Source organism: Pinus tabuliformis, chromosome 1_1, assembly GCF_031772625.1.
Source record: "Pinus tabuliformis cultivar Carrire ecotype Pingquan chromosome 1_1, CPIR1, whole genome shotgun sequence".
In the NCBI taxonomy this organism is placed as follows: Eukaryota; Viridiplantae; Streptophyta; class Pinopsida; order Pinales; family Pinaceae; genus Pinus; species Pinus tabuliformis.
The window spans coordinates 803064663-803083509 of NC_142297.1; the positions used below are offsets into that span (position 1 = coordinate 803064663).

General features: G+C 38.7%; 1 pseudogene; it reads left to right on the plus strand.

Annotated features, from left to right (window-relative positions):
- The first annotated feature begins 16304 nt into the window (after positions 1-16304).
- Positions 16305-18069, plus strand: LOC149216445 (cytochrome P450 750A1 pseudogene; annotated as a pseudogene).
- The last annotated feature ends 778 nt before the right edge of the window (positions 18070-18847 follow it).

An 18847-nucleotide genomic window follows, 5' to 3' on the forward strand; every position in this document is an offset into this window, starting at 1 on the left:
CTCAAGGCAACAACACCACATGGAGCAAAAACAAAAATAGAAACAAGCATCAGACATGTGCAAGACAAAGGCAAGAGGAAGATTTCCAAATGGACATAGACGGAGCCAAGCTACAAGTTTAACGAAGACCTAGTTGTGGAAAAGGTAGCTTTGGAGATAAACGTGAAGATGGGACATCACGATAGGAGGATTTCCTAAGAAAGAGAGAAAAGAAAGGGTTGGAAGATACTAAGAGGATGTTGTAGGAAGTCAAAAAGAAGCTCAGGGAAGAACAAGAGCTATGCAGAAGAGAGAAGGAATCACAACATGAGCATGAATAGGAATAGGAAAAGAATTGAAACAGGAAGAAGTGCAAGGTGCGTAGACAACACAAACTACACCAATAGAGGTTGAAGACTCTGAACCAGCAATAGATGAGGAATAGGGTGAGTAGTCATAGGAACATGAAATTTCTCTACAAAATGAACAAATAGTAGAACAAATGAACATGGAGGTGGAGTAGTTAGAACAAGATCAAGATACCGACCTCATGCCAAAAGCAACCGAGGTTACTCCATAGGCTTCACCAGCTCTAACAGTAGAGCAAACCCTGAGTGAACAAGGGGATACCATTCTCCTTCGATACCATCTAGGAATAGAAATGTACAACATAGCCTTTGATGAGTCGCAACACAGAGTTGTACAAGCACATAGAGTGCACACCCCAGATGAGCATGCATCACCTATGCACTTGGAAGAATGGGTGATTGTGTCAGATGTACAGATACATCCAACTACCTTGGCTCAAGTGTTAGATTCCTAATAGCAGAAAACGAGCGCATGGATAAGGAGTTGCAAGCAGTCAAGCAGAGAGAGGAACAATCAATAGGATTTGCTAGAGAAGAAATGAAGATGGCCATAATTGCTGAAGTATCGGCTCTTGAGACAGTCATGTGGAGACTGTATGACAGGTTCGTCACCGTGCACAAGGTAATTATCCACCTACATGGTCATTAGAAGTGATGCACCAAGATAACGCAAACACTTGCAGACATACACACTGCAATTGATCATGTACAGACTTGGACAATGAGGTGCAAGGGAGCCCCACTTCACTTGCACAAGATGATGAAGCCACAGGTGGAGTTGGACAAAGCACAGATCTGGAGTCAGATCCGGAACTATGAGGAACTCCCACCGCTCATCACTAGTATTGAGGCTTTGTATGCACAGTTGTACAGGAGTTTGGATGTCATTGTGAGGAAGTATGGCACCCTGTCGATTGGTATGCTCACTGAGGCCAAAGAGAAGAACCAAGTCAGACTAGAGCTCAATGCGTACTTTGATCAGTTGATTCTCATGGCCTCCATTGTATATTTGTAGGTCATCACAAATAACATGTGGATATACATCATCGATCAGGCCTTGCTTAGGACTAAGTTATGCATGTTACAGGATGAATTGGACCGAGGTTCCAAATTAGTATACCCGAACGCAATGGAGGAAAGAGCTCATTTCCAAAAGGACTTCATGAAAGAGTACATAGACACCATTGCATACTATCAAGAATGGCATCAGTTCATCACCGAGGATCACAGAGAGAAGGTTGATGAGGTGCTCTTTCCACAACCATCCAAGTCTTAGTGTTGTCTTGTCTGGGTAACTCAAGCCAATTTTGTCCCATGTGGGTATATGTGGAAAATGTTTCATTTTTTTGTAAACACGATGTAAAGTGAAATTCCAAGTGTCATTAATGGAATACAAACAAACATATGTAATGTAAAGAGTCATGAGGGTAGTCCAAGAGTCACAAAGGGGAATGTCAAGGGTCACCTCACCCTTTGTTATAAATAGAACCTCATAACTCATATTTCAAGCTTTTGGGAGCCAAGATTTTGCTAGGCATTTCTTAGAGAGGGCTTGGAGAGTATTGTGACAAGCCTTGGCTTCTCCATAATGAAAAGTGAGCACATCTCTTTGGAGGAGAAGGTAGTGTTGACCATAACGTTCCACTACTGGGGCTAGTGGCGATCATGGTTGTATGTATGGATGGAACTTTCACTTTATATAATATAATACAACCAACATGTTGCATGCATATGTTTTTATTGTAGTTAGACTATTCTCGTTCCTTCAACAATGTATGTAGTTTGATGCATTAATGTATGGACTATTCCATATGTGATTGTATGAATAATATTGAAGTGTGTTGTTGGTTTAACTCATAACTTTAGATTTTTGACTATTCTTCTTTCCAGTTTGTGATGTCATCTAGCTCATGTGTTCCTTTCAGGCTGCGTAGTATTACAGGGTTATAAGGGATACACTTATTTTCCCCTTTCGTGTGTTAGAACCTCCCCATGCATCTCTCCTCACTCGCTGCAAGGTCACCTTTAGGGGAGTTTTGAGGTCTAAAATAGGCCTCCTAAGGAAATTATAAAATATTAGTGGAAATAATAAAATAATATTAGATTACATCATCAAATTTTAGAGGAAAAAAAGGAAAAAATTATTTTTCCAACTTGTCTCCATATGGGTTTACTCAAATTTTGAGAGGAAACACTCATTGGATGCATAATTTGATTCCTCATCTAAGGAGTACCCATGTTGCACACTTTTGATGGAACCTACTACACGAAAAATGAGAAATACTTGGAAAATGTTATTGCAATCGCGGTTTTTTTTTTTTTTTTTTTTTTTTTTTTTTTTTTTTTTTTTTTTTTTTTTACCATTTGTCTTATAGCAGGGTCCATCGAAAGTATGCAACATGGGTACTCCTTGGATGAGGAATTAAATTTTGCATCCAACAAGTACTCCCACTTGAAATTTGAGTAAAACCTTAGAGAGATAATTTTAAAATATGAATTGAAAAAGTAGTTTCGTTATTTTATAATTTTTAGTTTTTTACTCCAAAAATGGTAAATCATCCCCATGGTTGACATCATCATCTTGAATTCTATTGGTTCTTATAAATTTTATTTTGGTTGTACATTTTTCTTAGGAGGCCCATTTTAGACCTCAAAATTCCCCTAATGACACTTGTGTCAGACAAGGATATCTTGCTTACCTCTGCGCATTATCACAGTCATGGCATAGCCTTACTACCCACTGCTGGGACTCCTACTCCAAGTGGTCTGAGGTCTAGTTGGGACTTCTTACCAGGGAGATCCCCTAACATTTTGTCTGAAGCACCCAAGGATCCTCATCACTCACCTGCTTACATTGAAGATCAATCTAGTTTATAGAATTCACATCCTCCACCTGAATCACATGATCCTATGGCTCATGCATTAGAGCAAGCATACACAGCGAGCACTTTTGTTAAGTGAAAGCTATCTTTCTTTCTCATGTTTTATCGTTTGTCACAATCAAAAGAGTGTACATGTTTTTCATCTCCATGCAGTGTGATGCATGACCATGATACACCCATAGAATGCTTGTCTTGCGCCTTTATTCTTTTATTTTCTATGGATATTTTTAAACTCGGAGCGTGTTGGTATTCATTGTTATATCTTTCTTGTTTGTTGGTTTACACGTTTATCATTCTTGTAAACCATGCCTTCACCAACATGGGTCAACCAATGCGCCGATGGCTACATTGGAAATATCACTTCACGTGAAAAGGCCCATGCACTGTTTAGCTTAGGAGTAGGAGTAGTTTTTTCTTTCTTGTTTTGCTTGGTCTTCATGCATGCTTGCTTTGTTTATTTTGTTTTCTTTTCTTGTTTTCTTACTCTATTTTCTTGCTTTGATTTCATTTACTTCTGTCCTTTTCTTTTTGTTTGTTTGCTTGTTTTTCACCCATAGGTTTAGTTTCACATGAAACCATGTGTGGATCTCGAGACAAGCGAGGTAAAGTACAAGAGGACTTATGTAGTTATTAACACTTGGTTATCTATTTTCCTCTCTCTTTATGAAAGAATTGGTTGTATTCAATCGATGATACCTTGATGGAAAATACGTTTTGTTCAAGTGAGCCTTGGTGAAAACACGACGCTTGCACTTGAGCTAGTACCACCTACTCTAATACTCTAATAGGTTCTTTTGGGTTAACCATTGTCAGCTCAGTTGAGTAGAGTAAGGTGAGGGGGAAAACCTTAACAAGTACTATCAAAGGTATATATAAAATACATCTCTGAAGGGACAAACTCTTCTACTCTCAATAAGTAGATATCCCTCTTCCACCTCTGAAATAAATAAGTGCCTATACACAATTCTTTGAAAAATGAAAAACAAAATGATGAAAAAATGAATGAGGTGAAAGAAGAGAAAGGATTCCTACACATAGAGGTGATGCGAGTAACTCAGACGGGGTACTGACTAGGCTCGCTAGTAGCAGAGTGACGCTTGTGTCCTTGCATGACTCTGTCGGGGTACTATCTAGACCAGCTGGCAATGAAGTAATACCAGAGATGAAACTAAGACTCTGACATCTTTACTGCTTGTGTACTAATATACCCCTCATCCCCAATCAAAACAACTAACTTGACTTGGCTTGGAATGTGTGTTGACCGATCAAGAGAATGGTAAGGGACTATATCTTTAACTCAAGCTTAATGTTTCCGCCATGACGATCGAAGAGTCAAACAATACTTCCAGACGAGTTAGACTTAATTTTCAAGAACAAGGTCCATACAAAGAGCTAGAGTTCTACCAATGTGTCGCCAATGTTATAGCAGCTACAACCACCCTCCAAAATTTTTCCTTCAGTTCGTTTTGGATCCTGCCTCCTCGAAATCATCACAGCTATCCTATACTAATCACATAGTTGTGTTTCACATCTTGTATTCAACTCGCGTGTCCCGTCAGTCAACCATAAGCACACCATCACTTGGTTCACATCTCGTTAACCTGCTGTCAGAAAAAAATACACAAATCTATATGGAAGCTTGCCTTACCCTCCAAAAATGCGCAGAGCAACCCAGCAGTTGCCCTGAATTTAGAAATATTATAGAGCAGGCCAGGTAGCCTTGCTCTAGAAATTACGCAGTTTTAGCTAGCTATACTGCCATCCAGAATTGCGTAGAAACTGACCCAGCTGCACTACCATCCAGAAATGCACAAAGTAGCCTAGGCCAACTGCACTATTCTCTGGAAGTGTGCAAAAATCACAGATTACTCTGCTTTCTAGAAATGCATAGAGCAGCCCAGCATCACTGCTTTGGAAAATTTTCTAGAGCTGGCGAGTCAGCCAAGGCTCCTCAGTTCGGAAACAATGTAGAAGTTTCCCTCATTGCTTGATTATCGCATGTGCAGGTAGGTTTTCTGGTTCCCTCCAGAAATGTGCAATCCTTCCTTGAATTTCAGGCAACTTTTCCCAAAAAAAAAAATTGAAAAAGAATCCCTAGATATTAGGGATCTATTTTTAGCAGTAGGACTTACATGAAAAACCGTTTTTAGAAACTTCCCACCAAGTGTCACTTTTTCATAGATTTGTGTCATGCACGTCATAAAACCTAATTTCACCAAATCTATTTAAACAATGCCTCAAAGCTCATTCCTCACATTTGATCTTGGAGCTCTGGCATTCTCGAGGCATCTAGGAACCTTCAGCATAGTCTGTGCATCTTTTCCAGTTAAGTTTTTCTTTTCATGTATTTTGCTGCCTTTTTCTGCCACCTTTTAGTTTTCACCTTTTATGTTTGTTGCTTTCTTGGATTTACTAAACAACAGCTAGAGTTTCAATCTATTTTAGATTGTAGAAGTGTTGTTTCAATTTTTTCATTACCTTTCGTTAGTGTCGCATGCATAACATTGTTTCTACACTCATAGTCATCGTTTCGGCGACTCACTTCATGAGCTTCTTAGTTTGATGATTGAATAATCTCTGCACTTTCTTGAATTGAATGCATGTTTATTTCACTCATATCTACACCAACTTTGCACATGCATTCAGTCCTTAGTGATTTTCAGTCGCTTGTCGGCATGTCTGAGCTGCCTTGGCCTAGACCTTTCCTTGCCTGGATTACACTGCACATTTCTTGGATGGAAGGCCCTACCTTGCTCCTAGGAATTGCATAAAACTTGCCTCCCACTAGCTTCCCAAGATGTGGTTTGCCCAATTTTGGAGACAATGCCTCAGTTGGCCCCCGGGATTGCACAATGCACATTCCAGGGCATCAGTCATGTTGACTGAAACTGTGCATTGCACAATTCCAGTTCTTAGGAGGCCAAGTTGGATTGTTCTCTGTGTAGTTTTAGTAGATAGTCATCTCACTAGTAGCCTCGACTATGCGATACGCAGTTCCAGCTGTCAGTCTCCTAGTGTCTTCGAGACAAAACTGTACAATTTTCCCAAGAAGTCAACCAAGTGTGTTGCATGTCAGTCCTCAAGTTTCTTTTTGTTTTCTATTGGAATTTTCTTACGATGAGTGTTTCTCTGTCTCCAGGTATCATAGGTGTCCATCAGTCTCTCAATAGTATAGGTACAATGGCTTTCAACAAAGTCATATCAAAAGACATAGTCGAAAGTAGTAATGGGGACACGATTTAATAGGGGTGAATGAGTGTTTTCGTGTACACAGACACACACTTGTTCATTGAGAAGGGCATCAGGATCACATGGAAAGACATCAACACCCTATTCTCAGGCAACTTTGAGGAAAATCTGGAGGATCGACAGGTCTATGTGAACATCCACAAGTTAGAACTATACAAGGTTGCATTCATGTTTCTCATGTTAACTTGTGCAAATGTGATCCACTGGATTGTCTCACACACTGATACCGAGAAAATCATACTGAGGAGTGTCAGTGGAGAAAGGCTTGCTTCCTTCAAGACGGAGGATTATCAGGAGATATATCATTTTCCATTCCCAGTGAGCAAGATGGATGCACCATTTTACACTCCCAATGGCAGCACGAACACAAGGGACATCTTGAAGCATTGGGTAAAGGAGCCAACAAAATTTAGGACAGCACCCAACGTGATATACAGGACGAAGACATATCAGTTCTTGGTCATCTTCGCATGCTGCTTGTATGGCCAAGGGAGTACAGAGACCTTCCCGCAGAGTTGGGTCGCTATGTTGGCTCAACTGGAAACTGAAGGAGAACTGTTCAACTAGTCCGACACGTTGGCTCTCCAGTTGAAAGTGCATATGTCCAATGCTCGGAGTCCACCCAAGGATCAGTAAGAAAAATTGTTCATGTCTGTATACTTACTCAATGTAATCTATGCCCGTCAATAGTTTCTTGGCATGGGTTGGGAATGGACACCTTTAGAAAGTTTTGTGAACATATATTGCAATTTTCTCTAATATTGTAGTTACCGAGGAGTCATGGCTATAATACGTCCTAGGAAGTAGTGGAGGCATTGTTGAACATTGTAGATTGGTACGCCTCACCTGAGGGAACCTTCATTAGGATGTACAATGTGGAGAAAGCTCTGCATGTGTTGCCGATGTTCACCATGGACAAGTTTTTCATGCAGAAGGTTGCATACCACATCTCAACAAGGTTGTCATATGGATTGCATAGGAAGACGAAGGCACCACGGCCCATGCTTCTTGTGCGAATTACGTTGTACACGATCGGGAGTTTGAAAGAAGTAGATGCCGAAGTAGAAGACTTCAAGAAGTTTAAGTTCGGCACCACGAGTTTCAACCCGTATGACAGATATGGTTTATGTAGGGATCATTGTGTGAGAGTGTACTATCCTTGGATCCACGGTGCGTGTCATTGGCCAGAGGAAGACCCATGGAGATATTGTTAAAACTCCTCTAGGCTGAATGAACCAGTCAGCATTGCAGTGAAATGGCTAGCAACACTCAAGGTAGTAGCACCATAGGGAGCAGGAACAACAACAACAGCAAGAAGAAGACATGTGCAATATAAAGGGAAGAGGAAGATTGCCAAAGGCATAGAGACGGAGAAAAGCTACAAGTTTTAGGAAGACCCACTTGTGGAAAAAGTAGCTTTGGAGATAAACGTAAAGAGGCGATAGTGCGATAGGAGGATTGCGAAAAGAAAGAGAGAAAAACATAGGTTGGAAGATACAGAGAGTAAGGGTTTAGGAAGTCTAGCAAAATATTAGAGAATAAGAAGAGTTTCTTAGAAGAGAGAAGGAAGCGTAACATGAGCATGAACAAGAATAAGAACCAGAATAAGAGGAAGTGCAAGTCGCGCAGACAACGCAAATTGCACAAATACAGGTTGAACACTCCGAACTAGCAACAATTGAGGAACCGGGCGAGCAGTCGCAGGAACAAGAACTTTCTCTACAAGATGAATAGATAGTAAAATAGATGAACTTGGAGGTGGAGCAGGAAACATGATTAGGATACCAACCTCATTCCAAAAACAACTGAGATCACTCCATAGCCTTCACTAACTCCAACAACAGAGAAAGTCCTGAGTGAATAAGGCGATACCATTCTCCTTAGGGACCATTTGGGAACAAAGATGTAAAACATATCCCTTGATGAGTCGCCGTACAAAGTTGTACAAGAACGTAGAGCACACACCCCAAATGAGCATGCATCACCTACGCGCTTGGAAGAGTGAGTGATTGTGTCAGATGTACTAAGACATCAGGCTTCCTTGGCTGATGCTAAAAAGGCTTATGCCTAAGCCACCACCTCGACTGTTAGATTCCTGATAGCAGAAAACGAGTGCGTGGCTAAATATTTGCAAGCAGCCAAGAAGAGAGAGGAACAATCAACAGGATCTGCTAGAGCAGAAATGAAGATGGCCATACTTGTTGAAGTATCGAGTCTTGAGACATTCGTGCAAAGACTGTATGATAGTTTCGTCACAATGCACAACACAGTTTTCCACCTACATGGTCATCAACAATGCTACACCAAGATAGTGCAAACACTCATAGACATACACACCGAAGTTGATAATGTACAGACTTGGACAATGAGGTACAAGGGAGCCCCTCTTCACTTGCACAAGATGATGAAGCCACAGGTGGAGCTGGACAAAGCACACATTCAGAGTCAGATCCGGAACTATGAGGAACTCCCACCACTCATCACTAGTATTCAGGCTTCATATGTACATGAGTCTGGATGTCGTGGTGAGGAAGTATGGCACCCCTTCGATTTTTATGCTTATTAAGGCCAAAGAGAAGAACCAAGACATATTGGAGCTCGATGTGTACTTCGATCAATTAATGCTCACGGCCACTAGCGCAGATTTGCAGGTCAACATAGATAACTATTGGATGTACATCATCGGTCTGCCCTTGCTCAGGACTAAGCTACACGTGTTATAGGATGAGTTGGACCAAGGTTCCAAATAACTGTACTTAGAAGTAATGGAGGCAATAGTTCGTTTTCATAAGGAATTCATCAAAGAGTACATAAACACCATTGTGCATTATCAAGCATGGCATCAGTTTGTCACTAAGGATCACGGAGAGAAGGTTAATGAGCTGGTCTTTCCATAGCCGTCTGAGTCTTAGTGTTGTCTTTTCTGGCTGACTCAAGCCAATTTTGTACCACATGGGTATATGTGGAAAATGTATCATTTTTCTGTAAACATGATGTAAAGTGAAATTCTAATTGTCATCAATGGAATACCGATAGTCATATGTAATGTAAAGAGTTATGAGGGTAGTCAAAGAGTCACAAAGGGGAATGTCAAGGGTTACCTTGCCCTTTGTTATAAATAGAACCTCATAACTCATATTTCAGGCTTTTGGGAGCCAAGCTTTTGCCAGGCATTGCTTAGAGAGGGCTTGGAGAGTATTGTGACGAGCCTTGGCTTCTCCACAGTGCAGAGCGAGCACATTGTTTTAGAGGAGCAAGCGATGTTGACTGTAATGTTCCACTACTGGGGCCAGTGGTTGTCATGGTTGTATGTATGGATGAAACTTTCACTTTATATAATATAACAAAGCCAACACGTTTCATGCATATGTTCAACTATTCTCATTACTTTAGAAATGTATGTAGTTTTACTTACGCATTGATGTATGGACTATTCCATATGTGATTGTATGAATGTTATTGAAGTTTGTTTTTTGTTTAACTCAAGATTGTCGACTATTATTCTTTCTATTTTGTGATGTCATCCATCTCGTGTGTTCCTTTCATGCTACGTACTATTATAGGATTCTAAGGGATACACATCTTTTCCCCTTTCGTGTGTTAGAGCCTCCCCATGCATCTCTCCTGACTCGCTGCAAGGTCACACACTTGCATCCGACAAGGATACATTTCTTACCTCTATGCGCTATCATAGTCAATGCATAGATTTACTACCCATTGCTGGGACTCCTACTCCAAACGGTCTGAGGTCTAGTTGGGACTTGCCGGGGAGATCCCCTGACATGTTGGTGGGTCCAGCATCGTCAACACAATGTTATGATTAGTGGAAGCGGTTTGATAGCTCTGCATGAAGTTCCTGTAGAGACATGTGGAGAAAAAGAGAAAAAAATAAAGCAATGTTCAAAACTTATGCTCCCTGGTTTAAGTGAGTGAGAGTTGAAAGGAATGTGGCAAGGGTGAACTTAAGGTCAAATTTTCTTCAAATAAGAGGAGAAAAGCAAGCCTCATGATGAAGTCTAAAAGTAATTAAAAATTTGCTCTTAATGCCATGCATGAAGTTGACCAATATGTCCAAATGTGGTATTAGTATGGCCAAATGAGGTATCAATTTTTCCTGCATGAAGAGTGCTATGAATCCAAGGCAGGAATCCAAGATAGGAAAAGCTAAGTTACTATTGGGCATAAACGAGGTATCAATTTGGACTTCATGAATAGTGCTATTAAAACTAACATGTGTAAATTTGTTCTACTTTTGGCCACAACTGACGATTTCTAATGAGAATCCTATTACCTTGTATACATAACAAAATTCCTGCAAATTTTTTGTAGCAGCATTCTAAACACTATTTTCTAGGCCTCACTAATTAGTGTGTCTTCCTCGACTTTCCCACGGGGGTTCCACTGGGGGATAAATACCATACCACTTGCATTCATATTGGGGGATATATATTGAGGAAAAAATGGCGTAATATATTGAACCTATATTAGGGGGTAAAGAGTTTTTATATTGACAGGTATAAAAAAATGGAGCTCAAAGTTAATGAAAAAATATAAAGGGGTATACAAAATGTTACTAAACAAATGGATACATACAATATCTAGTGCAAGTAGGGTTATATAAATTGGGACTACAATATCTAGTGCAAGTGTGGGTTTTTTAAATTTGGAAGGTGTATTGGGTTCGTATTGGTAGGGGGTTAAATAATGTGATTTTTAGAGGTATTTTCCAATATGTAGTGAAATTAGGGGTATTGTGTAGTATGCCATGGACTCATGTGATATGTTAGAAATTCATTGAGTGAAACCCCTCTAGGCTTACCTATGTAGGATTATGAAATATATTTGTAGGATTATGTGATTTGCTTGCATTATAATTAAAAATTATGGTTTGTGCATGAGCCACTTGTGTTATTCATGCATCATAATAAAAAAATTGATGGTGTTATGATGATCGGGGCATGAGCTACTAGTGTATTTCATGTGAGTTTGATATGGTTGTATGTTTTTTAATAGATTTTGGTTGCCTGATTTTTGTTTGGTTGGTTTTCTATTCAAGGTAGTTATTTGAACTAATTTAGTTAATCATGAAAATACGGTTCATTTTTTCCAAATTTTAATGGTGTCTATGTAAGTCATTTCTAATTTAAAATATTATTGTATGGAGTAAGTTTTTTTTAAATATATTAAAATAAATAAAGATGTATTTTTTTTTTCTCGGTAAAAGACTAAACTATTATATTATGTACAGGATTCAAAAATACATCATGGTGAAACAAGAGAGAGTCAGGCTCTGGGTATGTCACCCGAGAGCAGAAGAGGCATCCAAAAACTAGCCCACGCAGGGGCGCCAGACACAAAAGCCAGACTTCCATAGGAGCACGCCCACGCAGGGGCACCAACCATCTCGTCCCACGCAGGGGACACCGACCTTACCCAGATCATTGACACAAAATTGAACATGGACATTAAACCAGACACGAAAGAGACCAGAAGCATTGATACTTTAACAGAGGCAAAAAACAAACAGCATAAGACCAAACAGAAAGCCATAGAAACCTTGTGTGTGGGCATCATCAGTCGTCCATTTGCACCTCCTCCACCCGGCACCAGCCATAGGCCTCTCTTTCAGCCGCAGTGGGAAAGGTGTCTTCCTCCTCGCCAGTTCCCGGCTTCTGATCTGGCTTGCGTTGCACTACGTTTTCTGGGTCTGAGGCAGCCCCTTTAACCCCCTGCTCCTGAGTAGCTTCAGAGGCTTCTGCTTCATGCTTCTGATTGTCATTCATCCCCTGCCCCTGTTCGTCCAGGGCGTCCTCATCTTCCCAGGCATTTTCTATGAACAGGACTGAGACATGCGCGTTGATCCTCGGATTGTTCATGGCGCCGCTGAAATTGAAGATAGTCGAACCAAAGGCAGGCAAGGCATTTGAGCTAGAAGCCCCTGCATCCATGAATTGGCTGGAGTGGAGGGGGTTGGCGCCAGTGGAGCGAGCAATGTTGCAGTGGCAGCAATGGACAACATTGTCCGCTTCATGGCTGCGCGAGATTCCTCCTCTGGAAGTGCCTCGGCAGCTAAGCATGGGCTGCCGAGGTCTGACCATTCTCGTGGGAGGCAAGGGAAGTAAATTCCAACAGACAACAGGGTGGTCCAGACCCCCTACAACCAGACCCTTTGCACCCAGACTTCCTGCAACCAACGCCGACTGAGGAATGAACCAGACAGACGGAGAAGAAATCCCGACAGAGACGGAGAGGCCAGGCAACTGCCATACCACAAACATTCTCTGATCCCTACACATCGATACCTCTTATGACTTCACCATCTCTGCTTTGGAGCGCCCCCGCCATAACTGCTGCCGTCGGTTTAGCCAAATTACCTCGCGGAGCATTTACTCTCGCCTGCCAATCCACCTTATACCAGCTACTCTCGCTAGCGGTTTTACCTACGGCTGCCACGTGATGGCCACGGGCCGACAGGTGGCCATCCTCCGTTGCCTGTCCCATCTTAGTTATCACCCGCATCCGGGGAAATAAAGATGTATTTTATTTATAAGATAAATTAAATAAAAAGTATATATATATATATATATATATATATATATATATATATATATATATATATATATATATATATATATATATATTATTTTTGTTTTTTTAAGAATATTAAATATAATTTTTAATCACTATTATATTTGAGAATTGTATTTTTTTACTTATAATTGGTGTATTCGTAATTTTTCTTTGTTTTTTTAATAATTTAGATTCTTATGTTTTAATATTAAATTTGATGTTATTTAAATAGGGTGACAAGATACTTTGAGGATGTTCCTAGTGATAGTATTTGTAGCATGATCAAGTTGCTAATTAACACTAAGAATGGAAAATCAAAGTTATAAAAGGACTCTTTAACATTGCTTATTTCCCTTTTTAAAAGATATTAATATTGTAGTCATAAAAAACCAATAACATTTTTTATTTTATTTATTTATTAAGTGGTGGTACATATCTTGTATTATTATCTTGAAATTTAAGGAACCTATGTTTATATGTGATGTTGCGTGATGTTTTTGGATGTTTGATGGTGGTTATTTTGTGACCCATGTTTGACACTCATTGTTATTTAGTTAACAACAAACACAAACATATCATGCATTCATGGCAATGGCTTGTGACATCTACACATTTGAAGCCCTCTTAGACTTCAAAATTTTGTAAAGCAGAAAATTATGTGTCATTTTAACAAAACAATATGTTATTATAATTTTATTTATAGAATATTATGCTCATATAAAATATACTGTAATGTTATCTTTTTCATTTCCAATGCCAATACCACATGCTTAAATAACCATAACTCATGCTTATATGATATGTTTTTAATTAATTAATTTAATTAAAAGAGCAAAAAAGACATAACTACTTTTGAGCTAAATCTCAACCTTTAATTTGTGAATACTACTAAGAATATTCTAGAATATTTTGTGGAGGTTATATGTATACCATACACCTAATAACTATTATTTATTGATAATTAAATTAAAATTATAAAATCCCTATTCCAAAATAGACATGCCTATTAGTGTAATTATTTGGAATTCCTTAGAAAATAGTTCTGTATGAGAAAAGCATTAGGATAAGAGTTCCAAGATCACCATAGTTCTTGTGATCTACACTAGTGGGATTTACAAATGATGATCTACCTTGTACCTCCTCAACAATTTGCCTAATAATTCAAAAAATCCACCTTAAGTGTCACATGGATTATCCCTCAACCAAATATAGAGGTGTCATCATTTGAGTTGGTGAGAGAGATATGGAGACGATTGTTGGCTATATATAAAAGTTAATGGACTACATAGAGAAAGAGACCATATATGCATAAACCAACTAGAATGAAACTAATTTGTCTTTAAGAATTCTCCATTGACTTCTATATCCCTCATGTGCAGGATCATGGAATTAAATGAAGCTATTTTGTCTTTAAGAATTATCTTCATTGACTTCTATATCCCTCATGTGCAGGATCGTGAAACTATTTTACTCTTTATTGAAAGATGGTTAGTTTATTTATATAAACGAATGAGATAAATTAAGGAGAATTTAAGTTAATAGATCATTTTTAAATTACTAGAGTATTAAAATAATGTAGGAGTGGTTTCAAATTAATGATGATATCATGTAAAATAACATTCATGGAATAATTTAAATTTGGATGTATGATTGCTTTGGAATCAATTCTAGGGAGGCGCACTTCTTGATATGGTAGTTGGCACCACCTATGATATCTTTGCTATCTTCTATAATGGTGTACTTTTTTTGAAGGATGAGTGTTGAGTGCATGTGAAGTAACCATCTTACGAAAAGGTGTCAAACACTTTGAAGTTGGGCACTTGGCTCAAGGAGCATGTTAACTCATCACACATATTTTGACGAAGAATCCTTGAATTGAGGAACCAGTAATTAGAGGGTTCACCATCTTGGAGGAGGAATGATTGACATGTGGACACCTAGCTTGAAGGGAGAACCACCTTAGGGGCTAGACAAATCCTAGTTTGGCATGTAATCATGTGACAAAGGATGTGTATTCATGGGATATTAAAGAATACTCCTAATTTAGTTGGATATTAATAAATATTTCCCAAAATTCTTCTATTGAATCCTTCTCCCAATACATTTTTCCAATATATATATATATATATATATATATATATATATACCCTTCCCCCAAATACCTATAAAACCCTAATACCATACATACCTTCCTCCCAATATCTATAATATGTTGAGGTTAATTTTCACAATTTTAAATCTCCCTTTTTTGAATGAAGGCGATATCGGTGAACAAGGTGAAGACCCCATGTTGGGCAACTTTCTTTGAGGGGCACTCCATATGGGGGATTTTTTCATTGACTTGATCTAGGTTTTTTGGACTTAATCCATGTTTTATTATCACGTTCCATCACCTTAATCTATATAAAAGGAAGAAAGTGTCCTTGTTATTAAGAAGAGTTAATTTTGCATCTTAGAGATTGATAGTTGTTGTGATGTTAAATATTTGGATAATCTTGGAATATCATGTATTACTCTTGTAATTGTGCATTGGTGCTTGTAGAGTTCTAGTGCTAGGGTTTATTGGCTTGTGAGACGTAAGACTTAAGCATTATGACTTCTGGGACATAAGCTTGTGAATCTCCTTCATATATTTTGTGATGCAAGTCGGAGATCTTGGAGTTTCATAGTTGATGTGATTCTCGTTGTTTGGAAACTTCATGAATTAGCTTACTAAGCTTGGTGGATACTATATAGGGGTAAAATTGCTTTCTAGTCTTGAGTAAGACCTAAAACCACTTTTGATGGACAAACTCATGCAAACTTGTAGTTCTAATTAATATAATATTATTTTGTTTGAAAATTACATAAATTAACTTGTAAAACTTGGTATTTTGAATAAAAAATAAAGCTAGATCAACTAAACTCATAAACATCTGGAACAAATACAAATTAATATAATTTTGTTTAAATAACAATAGAATCAACCTAAAGAAATAACTATATCACTAGCTATTTACATTTAAATTATAAAATATTATTTTTAAAAATAAGATATACTGATATTAATAATCTATAATCTTTAATAATACTAATTTATTTTAAATTTTCGAAGAACTTAATCATAGCGTCGAACTATTTTAATACACACCACTAAGGTCAAAAAATTGCTACTAAATGTTGGAGTACTGATTGAAAACAGAGTTGACAGTGACTGCTTATAAAGAAAACAGAGTTGATAGTGACTGCTTATAGCAAAAGCTGAAATGTAGAGACTATGAATCCCAAAACTACTTCGAAATTTTCGAACACACGTCATATTTCATTATTTTATCCAGATAAAGTAAGCTTGGATTTTCCTAATTTACCTCCGTCACTCGCTCTGGCAGTGGCCCGTGGAAATACCGCCACATCAGCTATTGTTGGTTTAGTCTTCTCTCTTCTCTTCATATGGTTATTGCAGAAGATAAGAATTAGCCCCAGATTGCCTATCATCGGAAATCTACACCAATTGATACTGCCTGCTCACCGTTCTCTTAAGGACCTTGTTGACAAATATGGTCCCATTTTCTTTCGGCGCTTAGGCTCTGTTCCTACTGTCGTCGTTTCTTCTTCTGAGATGGCCAAACACTTTCTCAAACTCATGATTTGTTGTTTGGCAGCCGGCCTCCAACCTCTGCTGGGAAATACATATCTTACAATTCCAAGGATATGGCGTTCGCTCCTTATGGAGATCATTGGAGGCATATTTTACAATTCCAAAAGGATCGACTCCTTCATGCACGTTCGAGAGGAAGAGACGTCTCTCACGATTCGTTCCATTTGGGAGAAGAGCAAGGTCATCTCCATTCTCATCTCCAATATTAGCAAGATCATCTCCATTCTCATCTCCATTATAGTTTGGCGGATTCTGGCGAGCAGGAAATTTACTGACGATAATTTGGGTGGCGATTTCGAAGGTTTCAAGGATCTGTTGGTAGAGTTGATAACTGCGGTGGGAGTTTTTAACAGTGGAGACTTCATTCCTTACTTGCATTTGCAAGGTATCAAGCGGCGCATGAAAAAGATCCATAAAACATTCGATAAATTCGCTGAGAAAACAATAGACGACCACATTGCTCCTCGCGTGGCCGCGGTCATACCAAAGATTTCGTCGATGTGCTGCTCCAGACAGCTGAGGCCGACACCAAAATCACACGGGAAACTATCAAAGCTATTGTTCCTGTAGGCCTCTCTTGCCTGACCCTCAATATATTATGCTTAAATCAGTCAATTTTTTGCATTAATTGGGTTTGTATTTGTGCAGTACATGTTTGCCGGCGGAGTGGAGACGACATCAACTACGTTAGAATGGGCAATTGTGTTTGTATTTGTGCAGAACATGTTTGCGGGTGGGGTGGAGACGACATCAACTACGTTAGAATGGGCAATGAGTGAGCTGCTCAGACATCCCCATGCCATGAAGAGTTTGCAGGAAGAAATCGAAAGGGTAGTCTGCAAAGATCGCAATGTGGATGAGTCCGATGTGGCAAGCATGAAATACTTCCACTGCGTGGTGAAAGAGACACTACGATTATACCCAGCTGTGGCGCTAGCGATTCCTCACGAATCTGCAGAGGCAGTGACAGTAGAAGGATATTACATACCTAAGAACACAGGAGTAATGGGGAATGTGTGGGCTATAGAAAGGGATCCCCCGGGGGGGGGGGGCAGATGCTTCAGAATTCAAGTCGGAGAGGTTCATGAAGGAGCAAGATGCCAATTTAAAAGATCAGTCAGACTTTCAGTATCATTCCGTTCGGGGCAGGAAGGAGAGGATGCCCAGGGGTCCCATGGCTATTCCCACAATTGCACTTGCATTGTCTCAGCTGACGCACATTTTTGATTGGAGAGTTGAAGTTGATCCGTCCCGACTGGATATGAAAGAAGCTTCTGGTTTCACAATTCCAAGGCAAGTTCCGCTGTGTGCGTATCCAAGGTTGACTGTATGCTTCGCACTACAGAACGCACGTCGCTCTGCCGCTTTCCTTGCAATTGTTTAGTATTATCAACAGAATAAATTTGTATAATTTATTATTTCTGTTGTAGAATTTGAATTTGTAAAATATGACGTCGAAATAATACTATGGCATGTGTTTTTTGATCATAAATATAATGAATACTGTTTTATGATGTAATACCTATACTACGTGATGTATTACAAAGCGTACCTTTGTTTCATTCCTCGATATCTTTGTTTCATTCGACAATTTCAATAAACAATGAAGGCAATCGATACCTCAGTCAATTGTTCTGAATTCATTAGTGAATGGATGAAGTTGATGATTACTAATAAATGAATAGGTGAAAAGCGCAAGTACACACCAGAGAGCATGGGGAGACACTGGAATTGGAGTTATTAAGGTTGGGTTATTTTGTTTTGAAAAAACGGAGGGAAAATAAAATTCAAACATTTATATATAATAATTTATTTTAAAATAAAGTTTAATAATTATATGGTTCGATGACAAACCTGCATTGTTTACAAATATTATCTAAATACATAGGTAAGCAACCTAGAGGGAATGGGAGGTTTTGGGATGAGAAACCATCCATTGTTCATAAATATTATTTAAATACATAGGTAAGCAACTTAGGGGAATGGGAGGTTTGGGGAATGAGAGTTTGTTAAATAAAATAAAATTATACAAATAATCTAATTTTGAAATTATTATTTCTTATTTTTTATGAATTTAATGCATTTTGAAATTATTATTTTGTATTTTTATGAATTTAATTTATTATTTACAAATATTATTTAAATACATTCAATTTAGAGAG